The following is a 23,684-nucleotide window of genomic DNA, read 5'->3' as shown; positions in this document are numbered from 1 at the left end:
CACACACGGGTCTATGTGGTATGGAGGGACTATCCTACGTCAATCCGCCCGGTGGTGGTTTAAGTGGACTACCCTTTTCAAAGGACTTAGAGCCAAGGGAGCGAGGTTAAAGTGTTCGAAAAAATCTGAAAAAAATTTGGGTCACTTCAGACCTCATACACTCCCTATAGAAGTCTAGATACACTGATATACATCAACCAGACTCTATTGTGTTTTCTGGAGACATTGTCCACTTGACAACAATGTGTTTTATGAGGTCCAAAAAAACCAATATTGGGTCTTTAAAGGGACAATGATGTAATATTTAAATAGCTCATCATTACCATGAATACACATCTGACAGGACACAGGATTACTGGAACATCATTTTATTAGTGTTCTTGGATCTGAACATTAATTTTAACCATAAATAAAAAAAAGAAATCTATGGACAAAAATGCCCACGCTTCCCACAGAAATATAAAAATATAGAAAACAGAAAAATTAAAAACATTTAAAATGAATTTTAATAGTTTAAAGGTAAATATTAAGGGGAGAAAATATGCATTTATAATTTTTTATTTTAAATATAACCTGTCAAAAAAAAACCCTAAATAAATTAAATGTAAAAATTATGAAATACAAACTACTTCTGTAATTAACAAGAACTTTTTTTTTCTTTAAACAGAACATCAGTGTTAACAACAATTGGCAATCTGACCAAGATGTAAAACCACATCTGGCTAAACAGTTATTTTAGTTCATTTTTTTCCTGCCTTTTTGCAGTTAATCCTCTGTTTCTTAAGAAATCTCTTATGTTTTGAACTGTTCTTCCTGCCAACACCGGATCTTCTACCAATTTGCAATGACTGCATTCATTTTTGGTGGCTAGTTTCCCTTCGTTTATGTGGTCTTTAAAATGCCTCATCACTGCAGCAACCTCAGCCTTGGACCACATGTTTTTGGGAGCTCTTCGGGAATTGTGGGATTGAGCAGCATTTTTCTCTGGAAGATATATAAAGTAGTAGCAGTTAAAACAAACAAAAAACCAAACAAAAAAAACAAAAAACATTTGCTTGCTAAAAGAATGGATGCTACCCTGTACTAACTTCTGAAATGTGTTGCTACCATCAATATCAAAACGAGCAAAAATTCTCTTTGAAAATTGATCAAATTTCTAAAATGAGACATTTAGTGTTCCGCTGTGAATAAAAGACTGAATAAAAAGTTGAATAAAAGTCTCTTGATGCATGCTCAATCATCCAGGTAAGTAAATCCCAAAACGTTGATTCTGTTAATCTGGACGTAGCGTTTTCAGTGGGAGAAACATTTTGTCACTCATCCAAGTGACTTTTTGCCACCACTCTGCAGTTTGCCATATGTTGCAAAGTGATGAAACAATAGACTTCAAGAACCTTAAATCATGGACATTTAACAGAATGGTCTGTGCTTTTAGGTTTTAATTCTGTTGATAAAGCATAATATTCAACTACTGCCCTAATATTTGCTCCTTTCAATACAAACCTTCTATTTTGATCTCATCCAGTGATTTCCCCTGGATCTGGGAAAGATGTCCTTTTTCCAGTGTTAAAAGCAGTTTGGAAATCTTGGCCAGCTGTGTTGTGGGAACTGGTAATCTGTAGAATTCGCAGTGAACGCGTATATTATGACCCAGGAAATCTGCAACCTGATCAAGTTCGTTGTTTTTCAAATTAAGGACTTGTGAGAGTGTGTCAACATGTTTTCTGAGCTGTGTCGATCTTAGATACTCAGGCTGCTTTGCTCCACACTGGTGTGCATGAACACGCAAGGAGTCCATTCCTCTGTAATGACTCATTGAACGGGGTCTTGCAAAGAGGTAGATATTAGTGGCACAAATACCACAGTCAGGCCTCCTACTAACCAGTAGTGACAGAGCATCCAGCATGCTTGGTGTTAGCAGAACTGGAACATTTCTGTCCCTTTTTCCCATTATTTCTATTCTACAGAAATAGTTACAGAGTCTCTGTTCCATTTCTGAGAGCCCCATGGCAACATCTGTGTGGAGTGCTGTTTTGTCTCTTTCAAGAAAACTTTTGAGGCGCATCTTTGAAACCTCTCCAGAACGTCTTCGGTTGAACACAATGATTTGTGAGAGTGTAACTTGTGCAAGTTGGGCATAATTCTAAGCTGTGGCTTCATTCTCCAAGCTGCAAAAGGCACTTTCTGCAGATTTTTGAAGGTAGTGATGGAGAATCCGAACATCTTCTGTAAAGGGCAATGTTGATGGCTTGTTAAACTTTGCCTCACTCAATGTGTTCAAGGCACGGTGAGACACCATCTCGGACCATTTGGAGACATACAACTTCTTGAACGCATCAGTGGACTTGATTAGGGCTTCATCCTCTGTCATGAGGGCACGATTATGGATAATGTCAGACATTTTATGCAGTGTATGTCCCAGTTTCAGCGCAAGGCTTGGAGTTTTGTATCACAGTGTCTCTTCATCAAAACCTGAAACTTTCTTTACTGCTTGCACAACTCTCTGGAAATTAGCAGGCTTAATAGCTTCTTCCATGTTATGCACTGAGAATTCTGTGCGCAGACACAACAACAAACGTCCCGCTTCACGAAGCTTCTGTCGTATATAATCATACTTTGTAGGGTCTTGTCCATGTTTATTGTAGAGGGACTGGGCAAACTGAATAACAGTAAAGTCATTTCGCACAGCTGAGGCAATCTCATCTTGTTTCATAACAGCAAGAACCTTCCAGACTCCACTTGACACCTGCGGATAACACTGAGACTCCAGAGTTAAAGCCAGGCCGAGTACTTTGGTTCTTCCAGGTTCTTTATCCGTGTCATCTTTTGGTTTGTTCGGACATCTGCGGACATGTCTCCAAAGATCCTTGCGAACATACATCCCTTGACAATAAAAGCAATGAGCGAACTTTCCCTCTACTGCTTTAATCTTGGGTCTTCTCTTCACTTTCAGTGGTCCCACTCCACCATGCAAAACTGCAGCATTATGCTTAAAATTTCCCTTATTTCTCAATTTCTCTAACAGACTTTTACGCTCGTTTGAGTCTCTAGGCAGGGAAAATGCATGCACAACATCAGGAGCCGTTTTGTGTGTTTTCAGGTGGCGGGAAATTTTAGCTTGTGGTTTGCCACAAAAATAGCAGTAATCTTTTACTTAAAGTCATTTTTTCTGATTCAGTTTTGCAAAGCTCACTTTTATCTTGTGGCTTGTCCTTTGTCAAGTTGTGGATTAAATTCGTTGAATCTGATTGTTCATGCGCTCTGGAGATGTCATTTTGGCATAGCAGACCTTTTGATGTGCTTGGCAATAATGAGATGTCGTCATCTGAATCTTCATCATATGACTCTGAATCTGGCACATATTCTTCTTCTGATATGCTGTGGTTGCCATCATCATCGCTTGATATTTGATCCAGAACTGAATGTGGCAATCCATCCTCCCCTGAATATTCAGAAATTTCTTCTTTCTGGAATGTAAGAACAAAAGTTATTTTAATTGATCAATACTTTAGACAGGTAAAAAAATAAACTGAAAAACAAAGTCAAGCCAAATATGAATGGGATACACACCTGTGTTGACTGGTGGCAATTCTGATTTGCCAATTTTGCAAGGCAAGATTTGTGCCAGACCCCTAAACAAACTGAAACACATTTTGATAGACTTAATTTAGCTTTGCAGTTCTATTTAAGTGAAGTAGTTTTTTGTCAAAGCATTGCAGTTATGTCAGATGCTGAAAAAAAAAAACCCAAACTGTTCACACTTAAGGATATTTTAATGACTACACATACACTGCTAATCCCCCCCCCCCCCCAAAAAAAAGGACATCCCAGATGTGAATGAAGGAATTATTCTTATTAAATACTTTGTTCTTTAGGTAGTTGAATGGCATGAAAGTGTGTAGTTGAATGTGTGTGGCCTCCAGATGCCTGTATGACTTCCCTACAATGCCTGGGCATGCTCGGGATGAGGTGGCGGATGGTCTCCTGAAGGATCTCCTCCAAGACCTGGACTAAAGCATCTGCCAACCCCTGGACAGTTTGTGGTGGATGGAGTGAGACATGATGTCCCAGATGTGCTCAATTGGATTCAGGTCTGGGGAACAGGCGGGCCAGTCCATAGCATCAATGCCTTTGTCATGGAGGAACTGCTGACATACTCCAGCCACATGAGGTCCAGTGTCGTCTCGCATTAGGTGGACCCCAGGGCCAAACGCACCAGCATGTGGTCTCACAAAGGGTCCGAGGACCTCATCTTGTTACCCAATGACAGTCAGGCTCTCTGGCAGGTACAGAAATGCCACCCCTCACCATTACTGACCCACTGCCAATATGATCATGCTGGAGGATGTTGCAGGCAGCAGAACGTTCCCCACGACGACATCTCCAGACTGTCACGTGCTCAGTTTGAACCTCCTTTCAGCTGTGAGGAGCATAGGGTGCCCGTGCCGAAGTTGCCAAACTTTGTGTTTTCTGGCAAATGCCAAGCATCCTGCATGGTGTTGGGCTGCAAGCTCAATCCCCACCTGTGGACGCTGGACCCTCAAGCCACCCTCATGAAGTCAGTTTCTGACCATTTGTGGCCTGTTTGAGGTCATTTTGCAGGGCTCCTCTTGTTCCTCCTTGCACAAAGGTGGAGGTAGCGGTCCTGCTGCTGGGTTGTTGCCCTCTTATGGCCTACTCCACATCCAGGTAGCACCTCCATGCTCTGGACACTACACTAACAGACACAGCAAACCTTCTTGCCACAGCTCACATTGATGTGCTACGCTAGATGAGCTGCACTACCTGAGCCACTTGTGTGGGTTGTAGACCGTCTCATGCTACCACTAAAATGAAATCACCGCCAGCATTCAAAAGTGACCATAACATCAGCCAGAAAGCATAGGTGCTGAGAAGTGGTCTGTGGTCACCACCTGCAGAACCAGTCCTTTATTATGGTGAATTGACTATAATTTCCACTTGTTGTCTACTCTATTTGCAAAACAGCATGTGAAACTGGTTGTCAGTGTTACTTCCTAAGTGAACAGTTTGATTTCAAAGGAGTGTGACTGACTTGGAGTAACATCGCATTGTTTAAGTGTTCCCTTTATTATTTTGAGCAGTTTATGTTATGGAATGGGGAATTGAGGACAATCCCAAGTATACCATTTTTACAAGGTCCTGCACCAATGAGGTAATACTACATTTCTTTAATTAGACGTGACCACCCATTAATTAAAAAGGGAGCAGTGTTCATTTCAGCTAGTCTTAACTTGTTGAACTCTATTAATGCTTTTTACTATACACTGTACCTATTCACTAAATGTCTCACCTTTGCACTTATAGCCAAGCCACTTGAGGGAGGAAACCGGTCCCACACACTGAATGCACTTGTCCAAAGATGATATTGTTGTGCACACCAGACGATGATTGTGAAACTGTTAGCAAAATATTGCAACATTTATTTGTTTTGGACAGTTGGAAAGGTGAGGTGTTTTCAATTCAGTTGCAGATATCAACTAATAAACTTCGTCCATGTAAATCACATCACACCCAGGTGACTGCCAAACACACACACACAGCATCCATAAAGAATGATGATAGATTAAATTATTAGTTCATTAAGTGGTACACTGGATTATATTTACCCTTTCAGGCTCTGGATGTTTCAGGTCCAGATCATTGTTTGGAAAGCTGTTTGGCTGCGGCTTTAGGCAGCTCACAGTCTTCTGAATCTGGCTGGTCTCAGTCTTCGTGTGTAACAGATAGAAAATGAAGACAAAAGAACAGTAATCTGACAGTTACTAAAAATGCATCACTCAAGAGGATGAATAAACCATTTCACTATCGGCAAATAGCGTAAGGTACACATCGTGCATGAGAAACATTCATTAAAATCTGTCCTAGGTCAATGTTACCTCTTCAAAATCTTGCACTGAGGAAGAATGCATGGCTTCTGAGCCTTGCTGAGGCATTTCTTCATCAAGATCCTGCAACAAAGAAAAGATGGCACAAAGATTAGACCAAGTGCTCTTCTTGCAACTGTACTGGGCAGGCCTGTGCTTCTGTTTTTAATTTGCATGTGTGTGTGTGTGTGTGTGGGGGGGGGCTTTCCACTCAAAAAAAATACTGGCTACAATAATTAACAACTGATTCCTTTGCAATCATCCATCCTCTTCCACGTATCCTTATCAGGATTGTGGGGTAGCAGGTTTGGGGCCTATACCAGCTACCATAGGGCAGTACAACCTGGACAGATCACCAGTCTAACATGGAAGGACAAGCATTTGCATTCACACCAAAGGGCAGTTTTGAATCACCAGTTAACCTAACCCCATAAGCTACATCTTTGGACTGTGGGAAGAAGCCAGAGTACACAGCCAGAGAGAACCCATGCACTACAGCAGTAAAAAGTGCCTAAAACAAGTTAAGAAGTTGTATAGTACTATCTATCTTAATGTTCAAGCCTGAGTTTCAAAAAATTTCAACATAGAAACAAAGCACATGCAGTCAGTTCTACATGCTGTAGGTCAAACTGTCAAGAAATACGAGAAGACCCCTCCTAAAACCAGAGTGATGTCACCATGAAGCAAACTTTGACGGAGTCCCCCAATAACAGTGTGGTCCTCCTAAGTCACATTTGGGTGGTTAACACACACACACACACACACACACACACACACACACACACACACACACACACACACACACACACACACACACACACACACACACACACACACACACTCAGATGTTATCCAGACTTGCACTTTGAAACAATGAAAAGGACCTACAAGCCACGGTCCATGTAAATCACATCACACCCAGGTGACTGCCAAACACACACACACAGCATCCATAAAGAATGATGATAGATTAAATTATTAGTTCATTAAGTGGTACACTGGATTATATTTACCCTTTCAGGCTCTGGATGTTTCAGGTCCAGATCATTGTTTGGAAAGCTGTTTGGTTGCGGCTTTAGGCAGCTCACAGTCTTCTGAATCTGGCTGGTCTCAGTCTTCGTGTGTAACAGATAGAAAATGAAAATACAGTGCATTTTTGAAGACGCTTTTGAAACATTAAATAAACTGTATGAGAAAGATAAGTTTCAAGCTAATGTCTTTAAAATATTCACTGTCATGTATAGAGAATTTAAGGCCCTATGATTAAGAGACAAATAGTCAGTGTGATTTCTTTATTTTTTAAGCCATTGCTAAAGGAGTAAAACAATCACCTGTAGCAGCAACGAACTGTCACTAGGGCCCATTTATCTTCGAGGGCCAAAATTTAAAATGAATCTAACTAAAGAGGCTACACAGCAAAATCTCCAGTGTTAAATTAACACTAGAGAGTGTCTATATGGGTCCACACAACACTGTTGAGTGTTAAATTAACACTTTTGACAGTGTTAAATGTTTAAAAGTAACCTAGTCAGCAGTGCTGATTTTCTAACACTGGAATATTTCTAACATTTTGAGTTATTTTCCAGTGTTAGAAAATCAGCACTGTGCAGTGTTAGCCATTGTTAATCTTCAAAACTGACTAGGTTACTTTTAAACATATAACACTGTCAAAAGTGTTAATTTAACACTCAACAGTGTTGTATTTAACACTCAGAGGTGTGGACCCTTATAGACACTCTCCAGTGTTAATTTAACACTGGAGATTTTGCTGTGTAGAATCACATTAAACATCAATCACTGTTAAAATTTAGAAACCGAAAGCCATTTTTTTATTTCTGCATACCTGCTGATATTTTTTTAGTGCTTTTAGAGGGCTTTGATGTGGCAGCCATCACAATTGCCTGTTTTCCATTAGTACCTACCCCTGTTTTTCCAGTAGGTTATAGTACCATGTAGTTTTTCAGTAACTACTGCACCAAGGTTCCAAGTGATCCAAAGTGATCAGAAAATTTGACATAGACAGACTGAATGCCACCAGGTGGCTGGTCAATGGTGTCACTCGATAAGTTATGAGTGCGCCTCCTTCGTGAAAATCCAAGCCATCATTTTTGAAACTCTGAAATGTTTGAAATAGCGACCAAAATTAACAGCGTGATCCCTGAATTGAACACTAAAGTATAGACTGAGCAGCAGGCATTTTGTCACCTTGACGTCCATGCTTGCTGTGGCATTTATATCACTGGATGCTCGGCTGCATTGCTATAGGGACCCCAGGCACAGTAGGTGATACTCAATTTCAGTGAAAAACTAGATGCCCTAAGTCACATTAAGCCAATTTGAGTAGGTACAAATGTAAAAATGGCTTACGGTATGCAATTTATCAGTTCCAAAAAGTACAATTGTAGAAATACCTTGCATCTCCAGAGCCAATCCGAGTCACCATAATTATAGTCTATTTCTTCGCCTGGACTTATGTCTCTGCTTGCAAATAAGCATAGATGGGGCTTTCCATTGATATTTAATATTTTCATCTTAGCACTTGGACTGATGTGGTTGTCGTTGACAAGTCTGCCTAATGACCCATCTTCTTGAGATACATCCACACTGTGGGGTTAGGCAAAAAAGTATTAGCTTAACTAGTTTTTGTTAGGAAGCTTTTTTTTCATAAATCAAAAGCAATGTGTAATTTAATCTTAATCAAACTACACTGATATAATACGCACCACCAGAGTTTTCCATCTAACTTGAATTCAAACATGAACACCTTCAGGCTGTCATGATAAACTCTGTGTCTCCGCTCACATTCTTCTTTTGTTATGAGTTTACCTCTGTATTCCAAAAGGAAGTCTCCTTTTTGGAATGGAACAGTCGTGAAAATGCCCCGACCTGAATTGCATAGGCATACCAAGTGAGTGACAAAAGACAAAGTGACAAACTCCAAATCTAATCCAAACTAAAGACCAACTTACCTTTGAAGGCATTTATGTAGTGGATATCAAGTCCCAGTTTGTCCCTTCCAGCAGAAACATGACAGACTGCATCCTCCCGTGGAGGAATGCGTCTCCTTCGCATGTTCTCCTGTACGTTTTGATTGGCTTTATTACCAAAGCATATACAGTATTACGATTATCGTCATCATTGTCATCATCATCAGTAGCAGCAGAACTAGCAGTAGTGTAGTTTACAGCATAAACACAGCTGACTTATTCATAGTCCTAATTTATGCCTTCTTTTAAAATGTTAAAGGCCTAGTACTCAAAATGACGACATGTGACATTTCTGTAATGGCGACTGCAGAGAGTGATACAAGTACTGAGAAAGCTTGGGCATCAAAACTGTAAGAAGTTTTTTCTTCAGGCATATAAATAAATACATGACTAAATACACTTATACCCCTTGCTTTTATGTTAGGGCTGTCAGCAGAATGGACAGACATTGGACAAATTGCCCAAAATTAGCTAACAGCAACATCAGGGATTTTGACTCAGACTGCGCTGGTTTAATTGTTAATCGCGTTAGTCGCGATGTCGGCATTAACACGTTTAAGCCACAATAATGCTTTAACACCGAGTAAATCCTAACACGGGTTAGCCCGCTTTATCGCGTTGACGTGGTGTTACGTCCCCACTTAAAAGTCTAGGCGATGAGGGTGGGGGACAGTAACAGTTAGATCCAGGTGGAATGAAAAGAACGCCAGGCAGAGGTATTTAACATAAAATAGATCTTTATTGTAGGCAAACACCTCAATAATCATACAAATGGCAACAACAAAAGGAGACAGCACCGCTGCTTTAATGAGAAATCAGGGAGGTCAACCCAAAGTGGTAATGACCACTTCAACAAAGAAAGCAACAATAAGGCTTCAACAGAAAGAGACAGCAACGCTGCTAGCAAACAATATCCAGGCAGGCCACACAAACTAATGAAGGCCGCCGTCACTCATGGGCAATCACTGCTCAGTTAAACACTACTCACAAAGAGCCACACACCAGAAGGCTGGTCACATGCAGCAGGCTGTTCCACACCTAGGCTAGTAGCACACTCTGACCAGCCCAGAGGAAATCCACCAGAAACCTCTCCCTCCTCCTCCACACTGCTCTACTCCAGCTTATATCACCCCTGAGGGTAATTGGTTGTAACGAGAGCAGATGAGCAGCAGGTGTGACCTAAAGGAGAAGGCAGGGGCAGAGAGAGACAAGGGGAGTGGCCAGAACGAAGGAGGAGGAGGAGAGGGAGAAGACAACACCACGCCCACACACTCCCACAGCCTCCCAGGATGTAACATTCCCCCCACCCTATATCCACACTATACAAAACACAGAAGAAACTCATCACTATGCACTGCGTGAGAGTGCATCAGCCACCAGATTGGGGCGTAAGTAAACATGGAGAGCTCCAAGGGCTGTGACTCTGTCTCACCAAACCATTCTCTGCTAGATAACTGACCTCCTTCCTCATCACCTCGCGCTTTCCCATAGGGCAGCGGTACGCGTGCCGTTTGATTGGGGTTGCGTCCCCAACATCGATATCATGTTCACAAACATTAGTACGCGAGGGCACATCACCAAAGAGAAAGGGGTAGGAGTGCAGTAGATTAAGCACATCTTCGCATTGTGAAGGGGACAGATGAGACAAGTGGGCCGTTACTTCGGCTAAGTAAGCTGAATTCGCCAACCGTCTACACTGTTGTCCCTCAGAAAGTATATGCAGACCGTCGTCAGCACTGGCCTCTACACTCAGCACGGTGGCAGAGACAGAGCTGGAGGTTGCCACACTGGCAACAGTCTCATGGGTTTCCCTATCATGGTAGGGTTTTAACATGTTGATGTGGCACAGGCGTGTTTTCCTCCTGCGCTCTGGGGTACTGAGAACATAATCCGTCTCAGACACTTTCCTCACTATGACGTACGGTCCCGCAAAACGGGCCGTAAGAGCAGAACCAGGCACCGGTAGCAACACTAAAACCTTGTCCCCAGCCTGAAAATGCCTTTTCACAGGCTTTCTGTCATGCCACGTCTTCATGCATGCCTGGGCAGTACACAGGGCCTCTTTCGCTAATGAGGTAGCACGTTGCCAACAATCCTTACATGTCTTCACAAAATCTGCCACGTTAGTTTTTGGAACACCCCCACTAAGGAACCTCTCTTTCAACATCTTTAGCGGGCCCCGCACCTCGCGGCCAAACACAAGTGTAGCTGGGCTGAACCCTAAGGACTCCTGCTTAACATTGCGTATTGCGAACAGTACAAAGGGGACACCCTCATCCCAGCTTCTGCCCGTGTCATGGCAGTACTTTTTTAGCATGGCCTTAAGTGTTTGGTGCCAACGCTCAAGTGCACCCTGCGACTCTGGGTGATAAGCACTAGACACAGAATGAGAGACGCCCAGGGAAGCTAAAGTCTATTTAAATGCTCGAGATAAGAAATTAGTTCCCTGGTCTGTTTGCACTGTTTTTGGAAGAACAAAGGTGGTGAAAAACTTGATTAGCGCCTTAGTGATGTTTGCAGTGGTGACCCTCCGCAGAGGAATTGCTTCAGGGAACCGCGTGGACAAACACATTATGGTCAACAAAAACTGATTGCCTGCTCGTGTTCTTGGCAACGGACCAACACAATCGACCAAAACATGCTCGAATGGCTCACCAACAGCAGGTATTGGACATAGTGGGGCGGGGGGCACAGTTTGATTTGGTTTGCCCACCAGTTGACACGTATGACAAGTATTACAATACTTCGCAACATCTGCCTTCATCGCCGGCCAGAAGAAGTGCTGCAGAATACGGTCATATGTTTTAGTTATCCACAAATGTCCTGACCATGAATGGTCATGGGCTAATTGTAGCACGTGCTGACGCAAACTAGCCAGGACCACTATCTGTTGGACTACACTCCAGTCCTCCCCTGGCTTTGAAGTCCACCTGCGCATTAGCAATCCATCACATACAACAAATGTCTGCTTCCTGTCTCCTGTCAGATGATCACTCTCATCACGGCAGCAAAACATTTGGTTAACGATGGGTCTGCTTTCTGAGCGATAATAATGGCCTCCCGTGTGAGGAGAGGGGGGGCTGCGGGTTCAGGAGCAGGCTCAGCCACTTCTTGAGCGAGTTCCTTGGCATCAGGACCCACCTCCCCCTCCTCAGAGGGCATCACATCCATCCCCAGCATAGAGCCGACCACTGACCCTGGCAAGTCAACCACTTCTCCCTGCCGATGGGCCTGTGACCGGGTAAGAACACCTACGGGAAATACATCCGGGTGCTGCCGGTTTAAAACATCTGGCAAGGGGCTTGGGTCAGGGGTCTTTGTGACCACTGGGGCAGGATAAACCTTCCCGCCTGCAATGTCATTGCCCATTATGAAGTCCACACCATCAATCGGGAAACAAGGACACACAGCTACAGGAAAAATGCCACTTACTAGGTCACTCTGCACCCAAATTTGATGGAGGGGGGCTGGCACATAAGTCATTCCAATGCCCCTAACAATAACATCAGTGCCGCTGGCGGTCTTTTCATCAAAGGCAAGTGCACTAGCCAGTATGAGGGACTGTGAACCACCTGTGTCGCGTAGAATGGTCACAGTACGCCCATCTCCAGGCTTACCAGAGAGTGACACCGCTCCTTTGAAAATGAAAGGTTTAAAACATTCGTCAGGCGTTTCAGTGCTAAGTGGTCTGCTACCAGGAGAAGCGTTTTTAATCAGCCCTATCCCTTTTGGTTTATGTGGTGTTGAAACTGGCTGTCTCCGCCTGTAGGCCTCGCAGTCGGCTATTAAATGGCCGGATTTAAAACAGTAGAAACATTTCCGGTCTGACCTGGGACGAGGCACAGGCACCTCTCTCCTTGTGTCTTGCTCACCACTAGCACCGCTAGCGTTTGCTAGTATGTCGCGTCGCTCATGCTTAACAACACTCAATGGTCAATGGTAACTTTATTGTCCCTGATGGGAAATTGATTCGCAGTATGTCAAAACAAACAACAAACATACAACCAACACATCACGTACACTCATTAAAAAAAATACTATAATATAATATAAGCCTGATAAAACAACCTAGATATTCCATCGAAAAAAGGGCAATGTGCAATGGCAACAACACTTACAATTTAGTGTTGTTAATTAAGATAATAGCACTAGGTACAAACGACAATTTGTGTCGCTTTGTCTTCACTGCAGTCATTTTATAACGACGACCTGATGGAAGCAGTTGAAAATCGTTAAAGAGAGGATGATCTGAACACAACAGGAGAGAGGTGGCCTTCCTCAGCACCTGCCTGTTATAAAAGTCCACAAGCTGGACCTGAGACCTCCCTGAAATCTTGCCCGCCACTTTAACCAGATTGTTAAGTCTGGTCTTATTATCCATGGACATACTACCGTACCAAGCAATGATACAGAAAGTTAAAACAGATTCAATAAAACTTTTATAAAAGAGAGTCATCATTTCAGATGAAACATTAAAACCTCTCAACCTCCTTAAAAAGTACAGTCTTTGTTGGGCCTTTTTCACTGTAGCAGCAAGATGTGACTCAAAGGACAGGGTCTTATCAAGAACAACCCCCAAGTACTTGTAACTATCCACCATTTCAATGGCTGCACCATTTACCACTGTAAGCGCAGGATGAGGGGATGACTTCCTGAAATCTATAACCATGTCCTTGGTTTTCAAGGTGTTAATCATTAAGAAGGACTGATCACACCATGAAACAAACTCCTCCACAACAGGCCCATGGGAATCCTCTTCACCATGAAGGAGGCTTACAATGACTGTGTCATTTGCGTATTTGATTAAATGCCTATTGGCCTGTGTGCTGCGACAGTCATTAGTGTACAAAATATACAAAAGAGGAGAGAGACAACAACCTTGTGGTGAGCCAGTGGAAGAGTTCAGCTGTTTGGAAAAACAGCCGTTTATTCTCACACACTGTGATCTATCAGTTAAGAAGTCTAAGATCCAACCAACGAGATTAAAATTAAGTTTAAATTGGTTAAGAAGCTTGTCCACTAAAAGATGTGGCTGGATAGTATTAAAAGCAGAAGAAAAATCAATAAATAAAAGCCGAGCATGAGCTTTGGCGCCATCAAGATGGCGATAAAGGAAGTTCAACAGAGTGACCACTGCATCATCAACACCTCTACAAGGCCTGTATGCAAATTGTAGTGGATCTATCAGCTTCTCTACTTGCTGCAGGATCTCCTTCCTGACAAGTTTTTCGAAGGACTTCATCACTAAAGATGTAAGAGCAACAGGCCTAAAATCATTTAATGATGTAGGTTTTGTGGTCTTAGCAACTGGAGAAATAATTGATTTTTTCCATACCTCTGGAACCTTCTGTTGCTGAAGAGATAAAAGAAAGATGTGATAAAAAAAAAAAACCACATAATTGCTCAGCGCATGTTCTAAGCACCTGGCCACATATATTATCAGGACCTGGACTTTTATTAGTCTTACTCATTTTAAAAAGATTTCCCACCCTTCTTTCATCAAAGAACAAAACTGGGGGGCCTCTGGTGCTCTCTATTAAGGAATCAAGTGTATTCCTTGGAATATAGTTATCATTAAATCTCGAATAAAATCTGTTCAGCTCATTGGCTAACTGAAAATCTGAACTAAAACCAGGGAGACTTATCTTATTACAGTCACTGAGACAGTGACCAGTCATGTGTTTCATGCCAGCCCAAGCCACCCTTAAGTTATTGCTACCCATCTCCGCCTCTACCTTATCCTTGTATTTTATTTTAGCTTTTTTAATTTCTGATCTAATCTCCTTCCTAATTTCTCTGACTTTCAAGGTATTCCCTTCAGTAAAAGCTTTATTCCTTTCGTAAATCAGCCTCGTAAGAACTTTAGAGGACCATGGTTTGTTATTAGGGAAAGAATTCACAACCTTTGAGGGAATAATCATGTCTCTACAAAAGGATATATATCCGCAGACAACGTCAGTGAGTTCATTAATGTCTCTACATGATTCGGTAAACACCGACCAGTCTGTACAGTCAAAGCAGCCCTGCAGGGCTAAAGAGGCATCGTCACTCCAAACCTTTATGCGGTGTTTCCTCACTTTCTCTCTTCTCAGTACAGTCTTATAGACTGGCAGAAGATGCACCGTGTTGTGATCCGAGGATCCGAGGGCGGGGCCAGCCACAGTTGTATACGCACCTTTTATGGAGCCATAACATAAATCCAGAGTCTTATTGAAGCGAGTGGGACAGTGCACATACTGATAAAAACTGCTCAGTGTTTTCTTCAAGTCGCAGCGATTAAAGTCCCCAAGAACAATATTAGGGGCTTCAGGAGAGAGAGATTGTAGAGAGTGGATCGCATTGGAGATGGTGTCAGTCGCATTCTTAGGATTCGCTTTGGGGTGGATGTACAGTAAACGACGGTGACGTTGATCTGTGGGAATTCCCTCGGCAGATAAAATGGCCTCAAAGACACAGAGAGGAGCTCAATGTCAGGCAGACACACTTGTCTACGAACGGTCACATTTTTACACCATTTCTGATATACAAACACACCCCTCCTCCTTGCGATTTCTGGGTAGCTCCGGGGTCTCGATCCAAACGTATGGGAACCCCGAAGCCATTTAATTTGGTTTTATGGACGAGTGCAAACTCGTTAGCCAGGGTCGCGGTCTGCTGCAACGTAGAGACCTTCTGCTCGTTCAGGTATACCGCCATCCGCTCAGTGACGCAATTTTTGAACTCCTCAATGAGAATTAATTCCCGTACCGAAGCTAGGTCTGCAGCTTTACAGGCCATACACCACCAATCAAAGAGGACACTCTTTTCTCTTGCGAAATCCAGGAAGGATTGACCCTGCACCTTTTTCAGCCCCCGAAATCGCTGCCTGTAAGCCTCGGGGACTAGCTCATAGGCCAACAGGATTGCACTTTTCAGTTTGTCGTAGTCCAAGCTGCAGTCAGCGGACAACGAGGAACAAACTTCCTGTGCCTTGCCCACCAGCTTGCACTGTAGCAGGATGGCCCACGCATCCCGCGGCCAACGCAAGGCTGTTGCTATCTGCTCAAACGATTCAAAATAAATCTCCACCTCAGTGTCACGAAATGCAGGGACCAGACGACTATTCCGTCCTACATCAAACTGTACGTCTGTCTGTGACAGCGAAGCCACCACAGGAGGGGAGGAGGCCTGCTGGAGTTCTAGCTGTCGCAGCTTGACCTTCGTCTCTGCCTCCACCTTCATCAGCTCAACCTCCCTAGCCCTAGCCAGTTCCGCGTCCAAACGCCTAAGCTCTAGCTCCCTTTTCAGCTGGAACTCTCTCTCACGCTGCTCCTTCTCCAGCTGGAGACGAGCCAGACGGATTTTGAGCCTAGCATCCTGCTTAGAACCCTCAGATGACTGGATGGAGAGTGGATCAAAACGGAGCAGCGTCACTAGCCCCCCCTCGGGCAACCCCTGGTCCATAGGTGTAGACACTGATGGTTCTACAACCTGGCCTGGAACGTGAGGCGCCACACTTGGTCCAGCCGGACCGGGTGTGCTCAGGGGTTCCTGCAGTACAACCACCCTCTCCTCCAACAACCCGGACACCAGAGCGGCTTTCAGCTCGGCTTTGCGTAGACCAGTGGAGACACTGATCCCGTAATATGTAGCCAGCTCATGCAGATCCCTCTTCCTACAAACATCCAGCAGGGCAAGCGACGGCTCTGCCGTAAACCCAGCAATATCAAAAGTGGCCATGAAAACTCAAAACGGCCTGCAAAACACAAGCAAATCACTAAAGTGCTACACACAACGCCTTCACTATAGAACTACACACACAGGCGAAAGAGAAATGTGTTGTGTCAAGTCAACCATTAAAGAAAAATCCTACTCACACTCCCCCCAGTCCTGCCTCCTCAGACTCTAGCCTGTCCTAGCTTCTGGAGCGTACCAGGCTCGAGGCCACTTTAAAGGCAAATCATCAAGCGCCACAGGCACCGACAAGCCTACCCCCAACAGAGAATTAATCCCCACCCGGGTTTGCTCCGAAAATAAAAAAGGCAAAACAAAAAACGAGTGTCCGAAGGAAGAGCAAATGCTCAGCTAGACACTCCCCTGTGCTAGCCGGGGAGAGCAGCAGCTAGCCAAATGACCTTCACACAGCACACAAACACCTGTTCACACTTGCAATCAACCCAATTTCTTTCATTCCGTTCCGGGACGAGCCCCCACTTTGTTACGTCCCCACTTAAAAGTCTAGGCGATGAGGGTGGGGGACAGTAACAGTTAGATCCAGGTGGAATGAAAAGAACGCTAGGCAGAGGTATTTAACATAAAATAGATCTTTATTGTAGGCAAACACCTCAATAATCATACAAATGGCAACAACAAAAGGAGACAGCACCGCTGCTTTGATGAGAAATCAGGGAGGTCAACCCAAAGTGGTAATGACCACTTCAACAAAGAAAGCAACAATAAGGCTTCAACAGAAAGAGACAGCAACGCTGCTAGCAAACAATATCCAGGCAGGCCACACAAACTAATGAAGGCTGCCGTCACTCATGGGCAATCACTGCTCAGTTAAACACTACTCACAAAGAGCCACACACCAGAAGGCTAGCCACACACCAGAAGGCTGGTCACACACCAGAAGGCTGGTCACGCCCAGAAGGCTGGTCACACCCAGAAGGCTGGTCACACGCAGCAGGCTGGTCACACGCAGCAGGCTGTTCCACACCTAGGCTAGTAGCACACTCTGACCAGCCCAGAGGAAATCCACCAGAAACCTCTCCCTCCTCCTCCACACTGCTCTACTCCAGCTTATATCACCCCTGAGGGTAATTGGTTGTAACGAGAGCAGATGAGCAGCAGGTGTGACCTAAAGGAGAAGGCAGGGGCAGAGAGAGACAAGGGGAGGGGCCAGAACGAAGGAGGAGGAGGAGAGGGAGAAGACAACACCACGCCCACACACACACACACACACACACACACACACACACACACACACACACACACACACACACACACACACAGTATTCTTTGTTCACATGTATACCTATGTAAGATGTTATATGTTAATGACCCTATGCATATTCATGTAACCACAATAAAAGGAGTGCTATGGGGAACCTGGCTGAGAGTCTGACGGAGGTCAAGTGGTGGAACGACACTTGGCTCCAGGCAGGACTCCCTCATGCATGAGTAACATGAAGAACTTTGCCTACTCGTGTCTTGCTTTGCTGTGTAATTATATTGTCCTCAACGTTCCAGCGGATGGGTTCAAGCTATAAACCTATCAGTGAGGAAAATATCACAGTTTCACCAAATAATCAGTCACGTCTAAAACTCTCATACTCCCAACCTGTTATATGACTGTGTTGTATTTTATTGTATGCTATGTTTTTATTTTATATCTATTATGTTTACAAACATCAAGAAGTCACAAGCAAAGGGAGACCACACCATAGCACATGTTTACATAAGATAAGATAAGATAACCTTTATTAGTCCCACACGTGGGAAATTTGTTTTGTCGCAGCAGGAAGTGGACAGTGCAAAAGTTATGAAGCAAAAATTAGAATACAATAAGAATAAATACAGTACACAACTGTACAGAATAGAATAGAATAAAATACTATATACAGTAGAATAAAATAGAATAAAATATAAAATAAGATAAAAATAGAATACAAATGCTGTATACAACTGAGTAAAAATACAACGATGCCAGAAAGGATTATTGCACATTAGTGTTATTGCACATTAGTGGATGTGTGTGTTTGATCAGTTAAAGTCTTTGTTGTGGAGTCTGACAGCAGTGGGGAAGAAAGACCTGCGAAAGCTCTCCGTCCCACACCGTGGGTGCCGCAGTCTCCCACTGAAGGAGCTGCTCAGTGCTGTCACAGTCTCCTGCATGGGGTGGGAGATGTTGTCCAACAGGGATGACAGCTTAGCCACTCACTCACCACTGTCACTCACCACCTCCACTGGGTCTAGGGGGCATCCTAGAACAGAGCTGGCCCTTCAGATCAGCCTGTTCAGTCTCTTCCTGTCCCCAGCAGAGATGCTGCCGCCCCAGCAGACCACACCATAAAAGATAGCAGAGGCCACCACAGAGTCATAGAAGGTCTTCAGGAGTGGGCCCTCCACTCCAAATGACCTGAGTCTCCACAGCAGGTACAGCCTGCTCTGCCCTTTCCTGTAGAGGGCGTCTGAGTTATGAGTCCAGTCCAGTCTGTTGTTCAGATGAACACCAAGGTACCTGTAGCTGTCCACAGCCTCAATGTCCATACCTTGGATGTTCAGTGGTTGCCGTGGAGAATGCTTGTGCCTGCGGAAGTCTACCACCATAAGGATATTCATCAAAATTATTTATTCATCAAATTTCAAAACTTTTTTAATCACACAAAAAATACATGTGCAAAGCACCACAACAGCAGCCCGATATCAGACAGAACTGTCACATGATATTAAACATAATGAAGCGCTTCATTATAGTTTTCCATTCAAGCTGCGCTTCATATTTTGACCAGCAGATGTCACCAAAGAAGACTGTGTTGAAAAATAATGACAGTTTGTTCCACGACTGCATTTCACTGGGGGAGGGTTTTGATTATTGATTAAAATCGATTCTAGGTTGGATAACGTGATATTGATCCATTAAAATCCTGAAACGATTTTTAAATATGAATAAATTTTGCCTGAAACGCCAGAATCTCAGGTTAAACTTCAGAAAATTTCAACAACCACCAAACAGCTAAAACAGTAAATGAGAGCAGTTACACGGATTCTGCACAAAGACGTAAACAAAGATGCCGGGGCTGAAAGCCGGCAGCTCACTGATTCTGATGCGTCGGCGGGTCCGCCTCTTATGTTTACATCTTTTTTGGCGCTAGATTCTGAAGGTGCAGGTTTTGTCACTCTCCAAACATAATTGACTGAACCAGCAGCAGGTTGAACGTCTGGTGTCCTGGTGCAGCCGCAACAACCTGGTGCTAAACAATGACAGTGGAAATTATTGTGGACTTCAGGAAGCACACAGCCCCCACATCATCCTGACTGACACCCTCATCACCACTGTGGACTCATTCCACTTCCTGGATACCACCATCAACCCGGATCTGAAGTGGGAGCCCACCATCACCTCTGTCATTAAGAAAGCCCAGCAGAGGATGTACTTCCTGAGGCAGCTGAAGAAATTCAACCTGCCAACACGGACGATGATGCAATTCTACACTGCAATCATCGAGTCCATCCTCACCTCCTCCATCACCGTGTGGTACGCTGGAGTCGCCACCTCTTACAAACAGAGACTGCAGTGTTTTGTGCACTCTGCTGAGAAGGTGATTGGCTGCAGACTCCCATCTCTGCAGGACCTGTACACCTCCAGGCACTGGGGCATGCAGCTCGGATCTCAGCTGACCTTTCTCACCCTGGACACAGTCTGTTTGACCTGCTCCCCTCAGGCAGGAGGCTCCGGTCCATTCGCACCAGAACCTCTTGCCATAAGAACAGTTTCTTCCCCTCTGCTGTTGGACACATGAACAATAACCGTATGACTGTTCCCACCACTAACACATGACCCTACGCTGTGTATTTCAATCTGCTTATCACTTTTTTAAATGTTTATTTTTATTTATTTATTTTACAGGCTGCATCACGCCTGTTCAAGAGTTGCCCACAGATGGCAGGAATAAAATCTCCGCAAAAATTTTCTGGCACAACTTCACCTGTTTCCAAGGTGCATGGAGAGGATGAACGAATTCACAAAGCAGGAACTCCAGCAACACTTGAGGGAAGATGAACAACTTGAATAATTGACCAACGCGTTTCGGCTTGTGGCCTTCATCAGGGTCATAGTAAAACATTGTAAAAATTGCTTAAATACAAGACAGGAAACAGAAAAAAATTTCAAATTAACCAGTCAAAACTTCATAGATAGGTCAGCTGACATATAATAGGTAGGTATTGGTTAATTGGCTCACGCCCAAGTAAATACCGGACTAGATCATTACTGATGAGGAGGAGGGGGGTCACATAACCCCCATATGTCTGAAAATAACACATGCATGAAATGCATAAGGAGGATGCTATAAATATACACATGGGTTTAAAAAAAAGGGGGGGGGGGTCTTTAATGGTAAAAGCACGTTTGAATTAGAAAACAAGACTACAGGAAGGAATAAAATCTCCAACTACATACTAAATGAAAAAATGTTTGGCTGCCCAGACAAAACCCTCTTGGGGTCCAGATTTGGACCAGAGTCAGGGGATTGGGGATCCCTGTTGTAGGGTCTACCTTACCATGTAAAGTACTTGAAGGAGACTGTTGTTATGATTGAAATAAAACCCAACTGAAAAACTAAACACACTAACACTTTGTCACAAATTCAGCAGAGAGAAGTCCCTCGCTGTGCACACAGAGCCGAGAAAAGAGACGCTCATGTCTGTTCATTTCTGCTCTGTTTGATGAAAACTGTGTTACTGAGGAACAATGAGAGGACTCGCCTCTGAACACTCAGCGTGAGGAGTTGACACTGCAATAACAATCACACATCAACATACAGAAGATTGTTTCAGTGTTAGGTTTAGTGAAATTTGAGGTTAATGGTGTGCCTCAGACTTTGTAATTCCTGTGTGTATGACTTATTTAAACATTCTCCTAAATGCAAAACAACGTATACCTTTTAAGACTAAATAAATCTGAAAGCTTTTCCATCCTAAAAGAGTACAGCAATGTGTAGTTTATGATGTTCTAAAGGTTTCAGCAGCTTTTTGAATTTGTCACATGTGTGGAAAGGTATGAGTGAGTCTTTGTGTCGTACTGTGAGTGATGCTCGTCAGCACACAAACCCAGAGTTTCTCTACAGGAACACAGAGAGAGTTATTCCCTGTACTGTAAGGACACATTCAGCATTGTGCAGTAAATCCAGGGCCCTGTTTCAGGAAGCCGGTTTAGTGGAAAAACTGAGTAAGTATACCCTGAGTTAACGAAAACTCTGGGTTTTCGGTTTCACAAAGCGAGTTCAGCTGCAGCCTGAGTGAGTCACTATGACGACACACTCCGTGAAGCTAACCTGCCCCCTAGCAGGTTTACTACAACTAACCCTGACTGTCTCCGCCTCTTTGTCGGAAACCTGACAGTAGGAAGTGTCGGACATGGCGTGCCACTTCCTTGAAGAGCCAGTAGATCGTGAAGCCCAAATTCTCCGCAGAGCTCTCCGCCGGGAGAGAGTGATCAGAGCGCGTTTGGACATTTTATCATTTCCTGATGATTTCCTGTGCGAACGTTACCGTTTCTCAGCACAATCTATAATTTATTTGGATAACATCCTCAGGCCATATATTACGCATGTGACACATCGCGGACATGCTCTCAGTTCATTGCATATTATTTGTATTGCACTTCGGTTTCTTGCAAACGGGAGCTTTCTGTATAATATTGGTGACGCTGAGCACGTTTCCAAGGCTACCGTCTGTCGGGCAGTCAGGAATGTTACAGTTGCACTGAAACGTCTCCTGTACTCGTCTGTGGTGTTCCCCGGTCACAGACCCACAAGATTTATCAAAGAGGGATGCCACAAAATTGCAGGTATCAGGATGAACGAAACTTAATTCATGATGTGGTGATACTTGGACTACTACTTAAATTGCACATTTATTTTCAGGGTTCCCAGGCGTGATTGGCTGTATAGATGGCACTCACATTCCAATCATTGCTCCTTCAGTAAATGAAGGAGACTATGTGAACAGGAAGTCTTTCCACAGCATTAATGTACAGGTACATAGTTCCCTGTAGCATTTCAAACTAACAAATTATTTCATTATAGTAATGGATGCTAATTTGTGTTCTCTGCACTGTGAAGATCATATGTGATGCTGCCAACATTATCACAAATGTGGAAGCCAAGTGGCCAGGCTCTGTCCATGACTCACAAATATTCCGTGAATGTACACTGAGCACAAAATTTGGACATGGTGAGTTGAGAATACTTTAAAATATATAAAGACCAATTGCTTCAGGGACATTTGAACTGAAGTGTACCCTTCTGTCTTAGGAGAGTTCACTGGCTACTTGCTTGGTGATAGGGGGTATCCATGTTTACCCTATTTGCTTACCCCTTACCCTGACCCTGAACCGGGCCCACAGCAGCGATATAATCTGGCTAATTGCAGGACAAGAGCCAGAATTGAAATGACTATCGGAATGCTTAAGGCCCGGTTCCAGTGCCTGCAAAGACTCAGGGTCACCCCAGAAAGGGCATGTGACATTATTGTGGCATGTGTGATTCTTCACAACATTGCCACAATTAGAGGAGAACACTGTTCTTCTGAACCAAACATCAGCAGTGATCCAAACCATGAACATCCTGACCCTCGCACGGACATACAAGATGGAAGCGCAGTCAGAGACACCATATGTCACAATCATTTCTTTTGACCCATCACCTCAACATGTTGAAAGAAGAATAAACAGATTTTTTGTTCAACTGGCTTTATTGGTCGCCTGTATTTCCTGTACACAAAGTATTAAAAGATGTAAACCTCATAAAGTGTCTCTGTTGCTTCCTCCTCTGTAACAGCTGTCAATGTTTCTTCATTATTTTCCTGTAGTAAAGAAATAAACAACATTGCTGTTCTACTGTAAACTCATATAATCTGTGGAGTATTACTCACAACTGCATGTTGGTCTGGCTCAACAGGAGGCTGCACCAGATGCAGTACACCATCACCATCAACTGATAGAATATGAGGTTTATACAGGTCACTTATAACTTACAAGGGACCAAATGGCAATTAACAAACATACCAATCACCTTACACTTCATTGTCATTATGCTCTCAAAGACAA

General features: G+C 43.6%; 1 long non-coding RNA gene across 1 annotated transcript; it reads right to left on the bottom strand.

Moving 5' to 3' along the window:
* Positions 1–6,970: 6,970 nt before the first annotated feature.
* LOC113028709 (uncharacterized) lies at positions 6,971–8,976 on the bottom strand. Its single transcript, XR_003273259.1, has 3 exons — positions 8,855–8,976; positions 8,297–8,771; positions 6,971–7,000 (listed from the first exon to the last, which is right to left on the bottom strand). It is a non-coding gene; the product is annotated as an uncharacterized LOC113028709 (long non-coding RNA).
* Between the last annotated feature and the right edge of the window lie 14,708 nt (positions 8,977–23,684).

Source organism: Astatotilapia calliptera, chromosome 9, assembly GCF_900246225.1.
Source record: "Astatotilapia calliptera chromosome 9, fAstCal1.2, whole genome shotgun sequence".
NCBI classification, from domain to species: domain Eukaryota; kingdom Metazoa; phylum Chordata; class Actinopteri; order Cichliformes; family Cichlidae; genus Astatotilapia; species Astatotilapia calliptera.
The sequence above is the reverse complement of the archived record's forward strand: the minus strand, read 5'-3'. Positions and strand labels throughout refer to the sequence as shown.